This window comes from Heterodontus francisci, unplaced genomic scaffold (genome assembly GCF_036365525.1).
Source record: "Heterodontus francisci isolate sHetFra1 unplaced genomic scaffold, sHetFra1.hap1 HAP1_SCAFFOLD_51_2, whole genome shotgun sequence".
Classification (NCBI taxonomy): domain Eukaryota; kingdom Metazoa; phylum Chordata; class Chondrichthyes; order Heterodontiformes; family Heterodontidae; genus Heterodontus; species Heterodontus francisci.
This window is the reverse complement of record NW_027141369.1, coordinates 6,354,919-6,368,012: the sequence shown is the minus strand read 5'-3', so window position 1 is coordinate 6,368,012 and position 13,094 is coordinate 6,354,919. Positions and strand designations below refer to the sequence as shown.

Genomic DNA, 13,094 nt, shown 5'->3' with positions numbered 1-13,094 from the left:
AATACCCAGTCCAGGATGGCCTGTTCTCCAGAGGTGTTTTACACCTCTATCAATTCTCCACTCAATCTCCTTTGAGAAAGGCAGAATAATCCTAGCTTTTCCAACCTAACCTTGTAACTAAAATCCCCCATCCCTGGATCCATTCTGGTAAATCGCCTCTGCGTCCTCTCAAGGACCCTCACATTCTTTCTAAAGTCTGCTGAGCAGAACTGGAAGCAACACTCCAATTGGGGCCTAACCAGAGTTTTATAATGGTTCAGCATAACTTCTCTGCCTTTGTATTCAATGCCTCTATTTATAAAGCCCAAGATCCAATATGCTTTGCGAACCACTCTCGCAATATGACTTGCCTCCTTCAAAGATTGATGCACATGAACCCCAAGTCCCTCTATTCCAGAACACTCTTTCGAACTGTGCCATTAAGTATATATTGCCTCTCCCTATTCCTTATGCCAAAATACATCACCTCACACTTGTCACTATTAAATTCCATCTGCCACCTGTCTGCCCATTCTGCTAGCCTATCACTGTCCTGTTGCAGGCAGTTCATATCATCCTCACTGTTTGCCGCTCCTCCAAGTTTGGTGTCATCGGCATATTTTGAGATTCTACTCTGTATTCCAAGATCCAAGTCACTCACCTTTAGCAAAAAAAGCAGTGGTTCTAGCACTGACCCTTGGGGAACACCACTGTCGACTATCCTCCAGTCTGAAAAAGAACCATTTAATAAGACTCGCTGTTTTCTGTCCTTAAACCAATTTTCTATCCAATTGGACACTGACCCTCCTATACCACGAACCTCAATTTTGTTAACCGCCCTTTTATGTGGTACCTTGTCAAACATTTCCTTAAAATCCATATAAACAACATCCACTGCATTCCCTTCATCAACCTGCTCTGTTAGTTCATCAAAAAATGCAGTTAGATTAGTCAAGCATGATCTCCCATTTATAAATCCATGCTCACTCTCCTTAATTAACTCGAACCTCTCCAAGTGACTGTTGATTTTTTACAATGATTATTCTTTCTAAAACCTTACCCACCGCTGCTGTTAATCTAACTAGGCTGTAGTTAGCCGGACTGTCCTTACACCCTTTCTTGAATAAGGGTGTCGCATTTGCCACTGTTTAATCCTCTGGCACCTCCCCCGTATCCAGGGAAGATTGGAATATTATAGCAAGCCCTTCTGTTATCTGCATCCGCATTTCCTTTCGCAACCTGGGATGTGAGCCATCCAGACCAGGTGATTTATCTACCCTAAGCACAGCCAGCCTTTTTAGTACGTCCCTATCCGAATTTGTACTGTCTCCATTGCCACTACTTTCTTCACTTCAACTGATATTTTGTCAAATTCCACTTCCTTAGTGATCACTGATGCAAAGTACTCATTAAGTAGATTAACATTGCCCTGCACCTCTAAGCTTATATTATCCTTTTTGTCCCTAATAGGCCCGACTCAACCTCTTACTACCCACTTATCATTTACATGCTGCTCGAAGATTTTTGGGTTTCCTTTCATGTTGACTGCCAGTCTATTCTCATAGAAATAGAGAATAAGCAAATACAGAAGATGTAAGTATTTCCCATCCTTGATGAGGTGTAATTTTTTATGTTGTGGGTGGTAATGTCTTGGCCCACGAGTGTGGTGGAAGCAGAGACAATCAATGATTTGAAAAGGCAATTGGATGGATACTTGAAGGAAAGAAACTTGCAGGAGGAAAGGGATCGAGCTGGTGAGTGGAACTGATTAGATTGCTCCGCGGAGAGCCAGCATGGACGTGATAGGCCAAATGACCACCTTCTATGTTGTAAATGACTCTGTGTTGTTTCTCAAATTCTATCCACTGGTGCTTAGGAAATAATCTCAAAGTAAATTGTGCAACTGGAAAATCAGAACCAAGGCAAGGGACGCATAAGGAAGCAAAATTGCTGAAACCCGGGATTGAACCAAGGACCTTTAGATTTTCAGTCTCACACTCTCCCAACTGAGCTATTTCAGCTCTACATTAACAGTGGCTTGGTGTCCTTGTTTTGGAAGAAAATACATACATTCAAGTTTTCCAAAAAATTAAAGAACACAACATGTGAGTAATCTTCCCCATTGCTTTCTCAGTCCTGATGGATTGTGAAGCGGGAGACAGCCAGAAGTGCCACTGAGCCGCACAGACCCCGAGCTGAGAATGAAATGAGATCAAATTCAATCTTTCATAGTGAGATGCTGCTGAGAGGTAAGAGTCCTGAATCAAAGCGAGACTTGCTCATTTCAAACACTCCCTGTACTCTCTGCTCATGAAGCCTTAAAAAAGGGAAAAACAGAATGGCACTCAAACTCACAACCCTGCCATTAAAAGTCTCATATTCGACTGACAGAACTGTCACTTCTACTCGGTCTCTTATTGGATGGATGCAACTCCAACGCAGGGATGGCATTCAAATCCTCCCATGGGTCCACATGTCAGACTGAGTTCCATGTTGTAGACTCAAGCAAAGGAAATCTGCTCAGTTCCAGAACTATCAGCGAATTGAAGCTGATTACAATCAACATCATCAGAGGTCAGAACTACCAGGTGAAAGAAGACACCCTGAAGAAGGATCCACAATTATTCAAAGGGATCGACAAAGTGAAAAACAAGAAAATCGATGAGTCAATGCAAGCCAAACAACAGAAACACTGAAGAATTCCATTCCATTCCAGTCCAGAACCCAGCCCTGTTGTTTTTGGAGTCAGGTCACAATTACAGCAACAACTTTATATTCCCACTTGGCTATCTGTACATTTAGTTAATTGCAATTTTGTCGACAAGCTCTTTGAATCCAGTTGTCTGGTCGTCAAGCCAGCTCCGCATGGAAGTCAATTCCACCTTCTGCAAGGCTGAAACCAATAGATAACCTTAATCTGAAAATGTCAGCAGGCCAGGGCTCATCGAGGATTAAAACCCTGGATTTCTTACATGTTAATGAACCACATTCTCTAAGCAAGAATCATACCCCTAGACCAACGAGCCACTGACTAGTCAGTTTGATTTAGCTGCTGTGGAATTTCAATGGAACCCCCCAGCCAATCATCCATTTTTTTTTCAGATCAAAGCAACATCCTGCAAATGCTGAAATAAAAACAGAAAGTGCTGGAAATGTTCAGCAGCTCTGGCAGCATCTGTGCTGAGAGAAACACAGTTAACGTTTCACGGCACTCACCTTTTGTTTCAGCCATCCTTTCAGACTGCTTCTGTCCATCCAATCTCACTTTCTATTCCATTCACATTCTAACCATTCACTACGTTACTACATTTTTCATGAATTCCTCATTTCTTTTATTAATGGCAATTTTGTATTTCTGGCCTTTGCTTCAGACACCACCACAAGTGGAATCATGTCTCCATCTACCCAATCAAACCACTTCGCTGTATCCTCACATTGCAATGTTTCTTGAACCCTGACAGGCTGTGGAGTTTCTGCTGCTTGATTGCAGTTCTTGCTTCCCGCCAGTAGATGTCACCTCACTCCAATGCAGTGAAGTTTACAAATCTGAGAGAGACACAACAGGAAATAATTGTTCACATTATAGTGAATGTGTGGGATTTAGAAATACTAGGAGTGGAGACGAGTTATTATTGCACTCTGCTATTACATCTTTTATAATGGACTCCAGCATTTTCCCCACGACTGATGTCAGGCTAACCGGTATATAATTCGCTGTTTTCTTTCTGCCTCTTTTTTTAAATAGTGGAGTTACATTAACTACCGTCCAATCCATTTGAACTGTTCCAGAGTCTACCGAATTTTGAAAAAAGACCAGAAATGCATCTGCTATTTCAAGGGCCACCTCCTTAAGTACTCTGGGATGTAGATTATCAGGCCTTGGGGATTTATCGGCCTTCAATCCCATCAATTTCCCAAACATTCCCTACTAATACAGATTTCATACAGTTCCTCCTTCTCATTAGACCCTATGTTCCCCAACATTTCTGGGAGGTAATTAGTATCCTCCTTTGTGAAGACAGAACCAAAGTATGTATTTAATTGGTCTGCCATTTCTTTGTTCCTCATTATAAATTGCCCCGTTTCTGACTGTAAGGGACCCACATTTGTCTTCACTAATCTTTTTCTCTACACCTATCTACAGAAGCTTTTACAGTCAGTTTTTATGTTCTCTGCTAGCTTACTCTCATACTCTATTTCCCCCTTCTTAATCAATCCTTTTGTCATCCTCTGCTAAATTCCAAACTGCTCACAATCTTCAGGTTTGCTGCTTGTTCTGACCATTTTATATTTCTCCTCCTTGGATCTAATACTTTCCTTAATTTCTTTTGAAAGCCACAGTTGAGCCACCCTTCCTGTTTTACTTTTGCACAGACAGGAATGAACAATTGTTGTAATTCATCCATGCGCTCTTTAAATGCTAGCCATTGCCTATCCACTGTCAACCCTTTAAGTAACGTTCCCCAATCTATCATCGCCAACTCCCGCCTCATACCTTCATAGTTTCCTTTGTTTAGATTCAGGACCCGAGTCTCGGAATCAACTCTCTCACTCTCCATCTTAATGAAGAATTCTATCATATTATGGGCGCACTTCCCCAAGGGACCCCACACAACAAGATTGTTAACTAATCCTTTCTCATTACACAATACCCAGTCCAGGATGGCCTGTTCTCTAGAGGTGTTATACACCTCTATCAATTCTCCACTCAATCTCCTTTGATATAGGCAGAATAATCCTAGCTTTTCCAACCTAACCTTGTAACTAAAATCTCCCATCCCTGGAACCATGCTGGTAAATCGCCTCTGCATCCTCTCAAGGACCCTCACATTCTTTCTAAAGTCTGCTGAGCAGAACTGGAAGCAACACTCCAATTGGGGCCTAACCAGAGTTTGATAATGGTTCAGCATAACTTCCCTGCTTTTGTACTCAATGCCTCTATTTATAAAGCCCAAGATCCCATATGCTTTGCTAACCACTCTCGCAATATGTCTTGCCACCTTCAAAGATCGGTGCACATGAACCCCAAGTCCATCTATTCCAACACACTCTTTATAACTGTGCCATTAAGTATATATTGCCTCTCCCTATTCCTTATGCCAAAATACATCACCTCACACTTGTCACTATTAAATTCCATCTGCCACCTGTCTGCCCATTCTGCTAGCCTATCACTGTCCTGTTGCAGGCAGTTCATATCATCTTCACTGTTTGCCACTTCTCCAAGTTTGGTGTCATCGGCATATTTTGAGATTCTACTCTGTATTCCAAGATCCAAGTCACTTACCTTTAGCAAAAAAAGCAGTGGTTCTAGCACTGACCCTTGGGGAACAGCACTGTCGACTATCCTCTGGTCTGACCAAGAACCATTTAATATAACTCGCTGTTTTCAGTCTTTAAAACAATTTACTATCCAAATGGACACTGACGCTCCTAATCCATGAACCCCAATTTTGTTAACCACCCTTTTATGTGGTACTTTATAAAATGCTTTCGTAATATCCATATAAACAACATCCACTGCATTCCCTTCATCAGTATTCTCAGATAGTTTATCAACAAATGCAGTTAGATTCGTCAAGCATGAACTCCCATTGATAAATCCATGCCCACTCTCCTGAATTAACTCAAACCTCTCCAAAGGACTTGATCTTTTCCCCTGACCTGTTGATCTCATGCTGATAGCAAGCTCACCAAAGAGCATGTATTTGTCAATGTGACGGTCATCCATTTGGCCCAGTCAACAGAGTCACCGCTGACTCAAGAGGGCAAACATGCTGCGGATCCCTGCACGCTGGTGTACTTCCGCATTCGGCACTCTGTCCTGCCAGGAGATGCCCAGTATCCATCTGAGGCAGTGGAGGTGGAAGCTGTTCAGCCGCTTTTTTTGGCTTGTATAAGTTGTTGATGCTTCTCTACTATAAAGGAGGGTGCTGAGAACACAAGCCTGGTACACGTGGAGCTTTGTATTTTCGGTCAGTTTGCTGTCGGTTCACACTTGTCTTCTCAACTTTGACATGACAGCTGCAGCATTGGCAATCCTGGTGCTGATTTCAGCATCAAGGGCCAGATTGCTGGTGATTGTTGATTGAAGGTTTGTGAAGCTGTTGACAACCTCCAAAGTGAGGTTGTCGATGTTGATGGAAAGTGGAGTCTCTACGTCCTGGCCCGGAACTTTCATCTTCCTGATGCTGATTGTCAGTCCAAACTCTTTGCAGGCCAGGGAGAACCGACCTACAAGCTGCTGTGACTGAACTTCATTATGGGATGTCAGCACAGCATCATCAGCAAATAGCAACTCACAGACTAGGAATTTACCCACTAAGGTCTTGGCGCACAGTCTTGCCAAGTTGAACAGCTTGTCGTCAGCTCTGATGTGGAGGTGAACACCTATCACTGAGTAATTGAAAGTGTACAATAGCAGCATGGAGAAGAATATGCCAATTATAAAGGACGTGATAACTAGACAGTTCGAAAATGATGACATGATTGGGCAGAGTCAACATAGATTTATGAAAAGGAAAACAGGTTTGAAAAACCTGTTGAGATTTTTGAGGGTGTTACCTATAGAACAGATAAAGGAGAACCAGTGGATGTGTGGTATTTGTATTTTCCTTTGGTAAGGTCCCACACAGGAGGTGAGTAAACAAAATTAGAGCACATAGGCTTGGGGATAATATACTGATATGGATTGAGAATTGGTTAACAGACCGAAATCAGAGAGCAGGAATAACGGGTCCTTCTCAGGATGGCAGGCTGTTACTATTGGGGTACTGCAAGGATCAGTGTTGGAGCCAGAGCTGTTAACAACCTATATAAATGATTTGGATGTGGGGATTAAATGTAATATTTCCAAGTTTGCAGATGACACAAAGCTTGGTGAAGTGTGAGTTGTGAGGAGGATGCAGAGAGGCTTCCAGGGGACCTGGAGAGGCTAAGTGAATGGGCAAGAACATGGAATATAATGTGAATAAGTGTGAAGTTATTCACTTTGGAGAATAAACAGAAAGTCAGAGTATTTCTTAAATGGTGAGAGGTTGGGAAGTGTCGATGTCCAAAGGGACCTGGGTGTCCTTGTTCCTGAGACACTAAAAGCTCTTGTGCAGGTGCAACAATCAATTAGGAAGGCAAATGGTATGTTGTACCCACACGAGGGGTCATGAGTACAGGAGTAAAGATGTCTTGCTGCAATTGTGTAGAGCCTTGGTGAATCCGCACTGGAGTATTGTGTACAGTTTAGTCTCCTCATCTTATGAAGGATACACTTGCCATAGAGGGGGTGAAACAGAGGGTCAACAGACTAATCTTTTATTTGCATTTATTTCATTTCATCTCAGTTTGTTCAGTTTGCTTACCTACTGTTTTTTTTCAGGTTTGTACTTCCTGCTGTTCAATATTCAGTCCATTAACACCTAATCTGTACTAATGCTTTGTCTTTCAACACACCATTAACATATTGTTTGCCTTTGCTGCATGACCTTTTGGTCAGCTATGTGGCCTTGTCCAATCTACACCTTCTCCTTTGTTATCTCTTGCCCCACCCCCACCCCACTTGCTTATAATCTGTGACTTTTCTAATATATGTCAGTTCCGAAGATGGGTCACTGACCTGAAACGTTAACTCTGCTTCTCTTTTCACAGATGCTGCCAGACCTGCTGAGTGGTTCCAGCATTTCTTGTTTTTATGTCACCAGACTAATCCCTGGGATGGTGGGATTGTCTTATGAGGAAACTGGGCCTGTATTCCTTAAAGTTTCGAAGAATGAGAGGTGATCTGATTGAAACTGACAAAATTCTTACAGGGCGTGACAGTGTGGATGTAGACAGGATGTTTGCCCTGGTTGGTGAGTCTAAAACCAAAGGACATCGTCTCAAAATAAGGAGTAGGCCATTTAAAACTGAGATGGGTGGAATTTCTTCACTCAGACGGTGGTGAATCATTGGAATACTGTGCCCCAGAGGGCTGTGGCAGCTCAATCATTGAGCATGTTCAAGACAGAAATTGATAGAAATCTTGATACTCATGACATCAAGGGATATGGGGATAGCATGGGAAAGGGGCTTTGAGGTAGGTGATCAGCCATTATCGAATTGAATGACAGAGCAGGCTCGACGGGCTGAATAGCTTACTCCGATGTTCCTCTGTTCCTAAGAGAGTTGGCGCCAGCGCGCAGCCCTGCTTTACCCCACTGCTGATCTTGAAAGCGTCTGATGTTGCTCCATTGTAACTGATGGAACTGTGCATGTTCTCGTGGAAAGAAGAGATGATGCCCAAGAGGTCAGGAGGGCAGCCGATGTTCCTTTGCAGTTTGAAGAGGCCGTCTCTGCTGACAAGATCAAAGGCCTTAGTGATGTTAACAAAAATGTGTGAGGCTCTGTGGCGCAATGGATAGCGTGTTGGATTTCTAAATAATGATTGAGATGATATTCAAAGGTTGTGGGTTCAAGTCCCACCAGAGTTAGATTTTGGACCAGAAACAGAGGAGCACAACGGAACAACAAATGAAGAAATGCGCCAAAAGCACAGACTCGGAGACAGAGCGAGAGAGAGGAGCAGAGCAGGGGAAAAAAAATCGAGGAGTGACGTCACATTGGAGAGTGAGAGCAGGGAAACAGAGAGCTGCTGGGGTGAGGACACAGGATTTGGTTCTTTCTTCGGTGCAGTGGAAGGAGCTGTTTGGTGAGGATCTGGTAAGCTGTGACATCACAGGCAAGCAGGTAGCTGATTGGTTTGGAAGAACCGACCTGCTTGATGTGCATCTGGTAAGTGATTAAGATCCATTTTAGTCCTAACGTTTAAAATAGTAAACAAACTAGTGGTAAGTTTAATAAAATATGCAATGAAATGAATAATTGAATAAAATATTTAAGTCGTTAATTGAAACACGTTAAGGATGACAGGACAGGTGATGTGTCACAGCTGCAGCATGTGGGAGTTCCTGGATGCCAGTGTGATCCAGGGCAAGCACGTCTGCAGTAAGTGTTTGCGGCTCAAAGAGGGAGAAAAAAGGAATGTAGTGGTAGTAGGGGACATTATAGTAAGGTGGATTGACTCTGTTCTCTGCAGCAAAAGCAAGAGTCCAGACGGCTGTGTTGCCTGCCGGTGCCAGGATTCAGGACATCTGCTCAGGGCTGGAGCGAAACATACAATGGGAGGGGGAGGATCCAGTCGTCGTGGTCCATGTCGGTACCAAAGACATAGGCAGGACAAGCATAGAGGTTCTGCAAAGTCAGTATGAGGAACTAGGCACCAAATTAAGAAGCAGAACCTCAAAGTTAATCATCTCTGGATTATTACCTGAGCCATGTGCAAATTGGCATAGGACAAATAAGATTAGAGAAAGTAATGTGCGGCTGAAAGACTGGTGTGGTAGTAGTGGGTTCTGGTTCATGGGTCGTTGGCACCAGTGCTGGCGAAAGAGGTGGCTGTACCGTTGGGACGGTCTACACCTGAACCGTGCTGGTGCCGGTGTTCTAGCGAGCCAAATAACTAGAGAAGTAGAGACGGTGTTAAACTGAATAGTGGGGGCAAGGGATCAAATTTGGGAAGATATGGAGAATCAAGGAGAAGAGACAAGGCAAGAGAGAAAGGTATAAATATGGGAAATGATAAAGAGACCGAGACAGGAAGGGACAGAATGTACAAATCTAAGAGTAAATCGACAGATAAGGCTAGAGGTGACAAAAATAATAAAAGGACAAAACTAAATGCTCTGTATCTGAATGCATGGAGCATTCGAAACAAAACAGATGAACTGAGAGCACAAATAGAATAAATAAGTACGATCTGATAGTCATTACAGAGACATGGCTGCAGGGCGACATAGATTGGGATGTGAATATTGGAGGTGACATGGCATTTTGGAAGGACAGGAAGCTTGGAAAAGGTGGCGGGGTAGCTCTGTTAATTAATGATGGTATTAGCGTAATAGAGAGGGATGACCTAAGTTCAGGAGATCACGATGTAGAAGCAGTTTGGGTACAAATGAGAAATCATAAAGGCAAGAAGTCACTTGTGGGAGTGGTGTACAGGCCACCTAACATTAACCACACTGTCAGATGGGATATAAAGGGAGAAATAATGGCAGCTTGTCAGAAAGGTACTGTGATAATTATGGGGGATTTTAATCTACATATAGATTGGAAAATTCAGATGGGCAGAGGTAGCCTAGATGAGGAATACATAGAATGTTTTGGGGATAATTTCTTGGAACAATACATTCTGGAGCCAACCAGAGAACAGGCTATACTAGACCTGGCATTGTGCAACGAGATAGGATTAATTAATGACCTCATAGTTAAGGTGCCCCTAGGTAGTAGCGATTATAATATGATTGAATTTTACATTCAGTTTGAGGGAGAGGAAAGTGGGTCCCAGACTAGTATTTTAAATGTAAATAAGGGCAATTATAAGGTCATGAAAGCAGAGCTAGCTAAAGTGAACTGGCAAATTAGGTTAAGGGATAAGTCAATAGAGATGCAGTGGCAGACATTTAAGGGGATATTTCAGAATACACAGAATAGATACATTTCAATGAGAAAGAAAAGTTCCAAAGGTGGGACTCACCATCCATGGTTCACGAAAACAGTTAAAGATACTATCAAACTTATAGAAAAAGCCTATAATTGTGCAAAGGTGGGAGGCAGGTCAGAAGATTGGACAGAATATTAAAAAAACAGCAAAGAATGACTAAAAGATTGAGAAGGAAGGTAAAATTAGAGTATGAGAGAAAGCTCGCAAGAAATTTCAAGACAACTAGTAAGAGTTTTGATAGATATTTTAAAAAGAAAAGAGTTAACAAAGCGACTGTTGGTCCAATAGAAAGTGTGTCTGGGGAATTAATAATGGATAATTAAGAGATGGCAGATGAATTGAACAGATACTTTGCATCGGTCTTCACTATTGAGGATACAAATAACATCCCAGTATTAGCCGTATATCAGGAAATTGAAGGGATGGAGGAACTCAAGAAAATTACAATCACCAGGGAATGGTACTAAACAAATTGTTGGAGCTGCGGGTTGACAAGTCGCCAGGTCCTGAATTGGCTAGTGAGATAGTTGATGCGCTGGTTTTAATATTCCAAATTTCCCTCGCTTCGGGAAGGTTCTGTTAGATTGGAAAGTAGCGAATGTAATTCATTTATTCAAAAAGGGAGGGAGACAGAAAGCAGGAAACGACAGGTCAGTTAGCTTAACATCTGTCTTAGGGAAAATGTTAGGAGCGATTACTGAAGATGTTATAGCAGGGCATTTAGAAAAAATTAAGGTAATCAGGCAGAGTCAACATGGTTTTTTGAAAGGGAAATCATGTTTAACCAATTTATTGGAGTTCTTTGAGGGAGTTACATGTGCTGTGGATAAAGGGGAACCAGTGGATGTATTGTATTTCGATTTCCAGAAGGATAAGGTGCCATATCAAAGGTTATTGCAGAAAATAAAAGCTCATGGTGTCGGGGGTAACATATTGGCATGGATAGAAGATTGGCTAGCTGACAGGAAACAGAGAGTCAGCATAAATGGGTCATTTTCTGGTTGGCAAGAAGTAACGAGTGGTGTGCCACAGGGATCTGTGCTGGGGCCTCAACTTTTTACAATTTATATAAATGACTTAGATGAAGGGACCGAAGGTATTGTTGCTAAATTTGCTGATCACAAAGATAGGTAGGAAAGTAGGTTGTGAAGAGGACATAAGGGATATAGATAGGTTAAGTGATTGGGCAAAGACCTGGCAAATGGAGTATAATGTGGGAAAGTCGGAAATTGTCCACTATGGCAGGAAGAATAAAAAAGCATATTATCTAAATGGTGAGAGATTGCAGAGCTCTGAGATGCAGAGGGATCTGGGTGTCCGAGGGCATGAATTGCAAAAGGTTAGTATGCAGGTCCAGCACGTAATTAGGAAAGCTAATAGAATGTTATCATTTATCACCATGGGAATTGAATACAATAGTAGGGAGGTTATGCTTCCGCTATACAGGACATTGGTGAGACCTCTTCTGCAGTACTGAGTACTGTACTGGTCTCCTTATTTGCGGAAGGATGTAAATGCATTGGAGGTAGTACAGAGAAAGTTTACGAGACTAATACATGGAATGGGTGGGCTGTCTTACGAGGAAATATTGGACAAGCTGGGCTTGTCTCCGCCAGAGTTTAGAAGAGAAAGAGGTGACATGATTTGTTATTTAATTTATTAATTAACAAATTAGCTATCCTCCAGTCTTCCGGTACCTCACCCGTGGCTAACGATGATACAAAAATCTCTGCCAGCGCCCCAGCAATCTCCTCCCTTGCTTCCCATAGCATCCTAGGATACATCTGATCAGGCCCTGGGGATTTATCCACCTTAATGCGCTTCAAAACCTCCAACACCTCCTCCTTTGTAATGTTGATATGCTGCAGGATATCGCTGTTCCCTCCCTTGAACTCACTAGCTTCCATGACCTTCTCCACGGTAAATACAGACAAGAAAAATTCATTTAAGACCTCGCCCATTTCGCGTGGCATCACACACAGATTGCCACACTGATCCTTAAGGGGACCTATTCTCTCCCTAGCTACCCTTTTACTCTTAATACACTTATAGAATCTTTTAGGATTCTCCTTTATCTTATCTGCCAGGGAAATCTCATGGCCCCTTTTCGCCCTCCTAATTTCCTTCTTAAGTATACTCCTATATCCCCTATACTTCTCGAGGGACTCGCTCGATCCCAGCTGCCTATACCTGACGTATGCCTCCTTCTTTGTCCTGACCAGACCCTCAATATCCCTCGTCAACCAAGGTTCCCTAAACTTGCCAGCCTTGCCCTTCCATCTAACAGGAACATGCTGGCCCTGAACTCTTCCTATCTCACTTTGAAAAGCCTCCCACTTGCCAGACGTCCCTTTACCTGTAAACAGCCTCTCCCATTCAACTTTTGAGAGTTCCTGTCTGATGCCATGGAAATTAGCCTTCCCCCAATTTAGGACTTCAACCTGAGGACCAGTCCTATTCTTTTTCATAACTATCTTGAAGCTAATAGAGTTATGGTCACTGGTCCCAAAGTGCTCCCCCACTGCCATATCAACCACCTGCCCATTCTCATTTCCTAAGAGGAGATCGAGTGTAGCCCCTT

The 13,094-nt window shown here is 42.7% G+C and overlaps 2 non-coding genes across 2 annotated transcripts; one reads left to right on the top strand and one right to left on the bottom strand.

Moving 5' to 3' along the window:
- Window positions 1–1,927: 1,927 nt before the first annotated feature.
- On the bottom strand, window positions 1,928–2,000 carry trnaf-gaa (transfer RNA phenylalanine (anticodon GAA)). The gene has a single exon. It is a non-coding gene; the product is annotated as a tRNA-Phe (tRNA).
- Window positions 2,001–8,350: 6,350 nt separating this feature from the next.
- Window positions 8,351–8,441, top strand: trnar-ucu (transfer RNA arginine (anticodon UCU)). Its single transcript is given in 2 exon segments — window positions 8,351–8,387; window positions 8,406–8,441. It is a non-coding gene; the product is annotated as a tRNA-Arg (tRNA).
- Window positions 8,442–13,094: the final 4,653 nt, after the last annotated feature.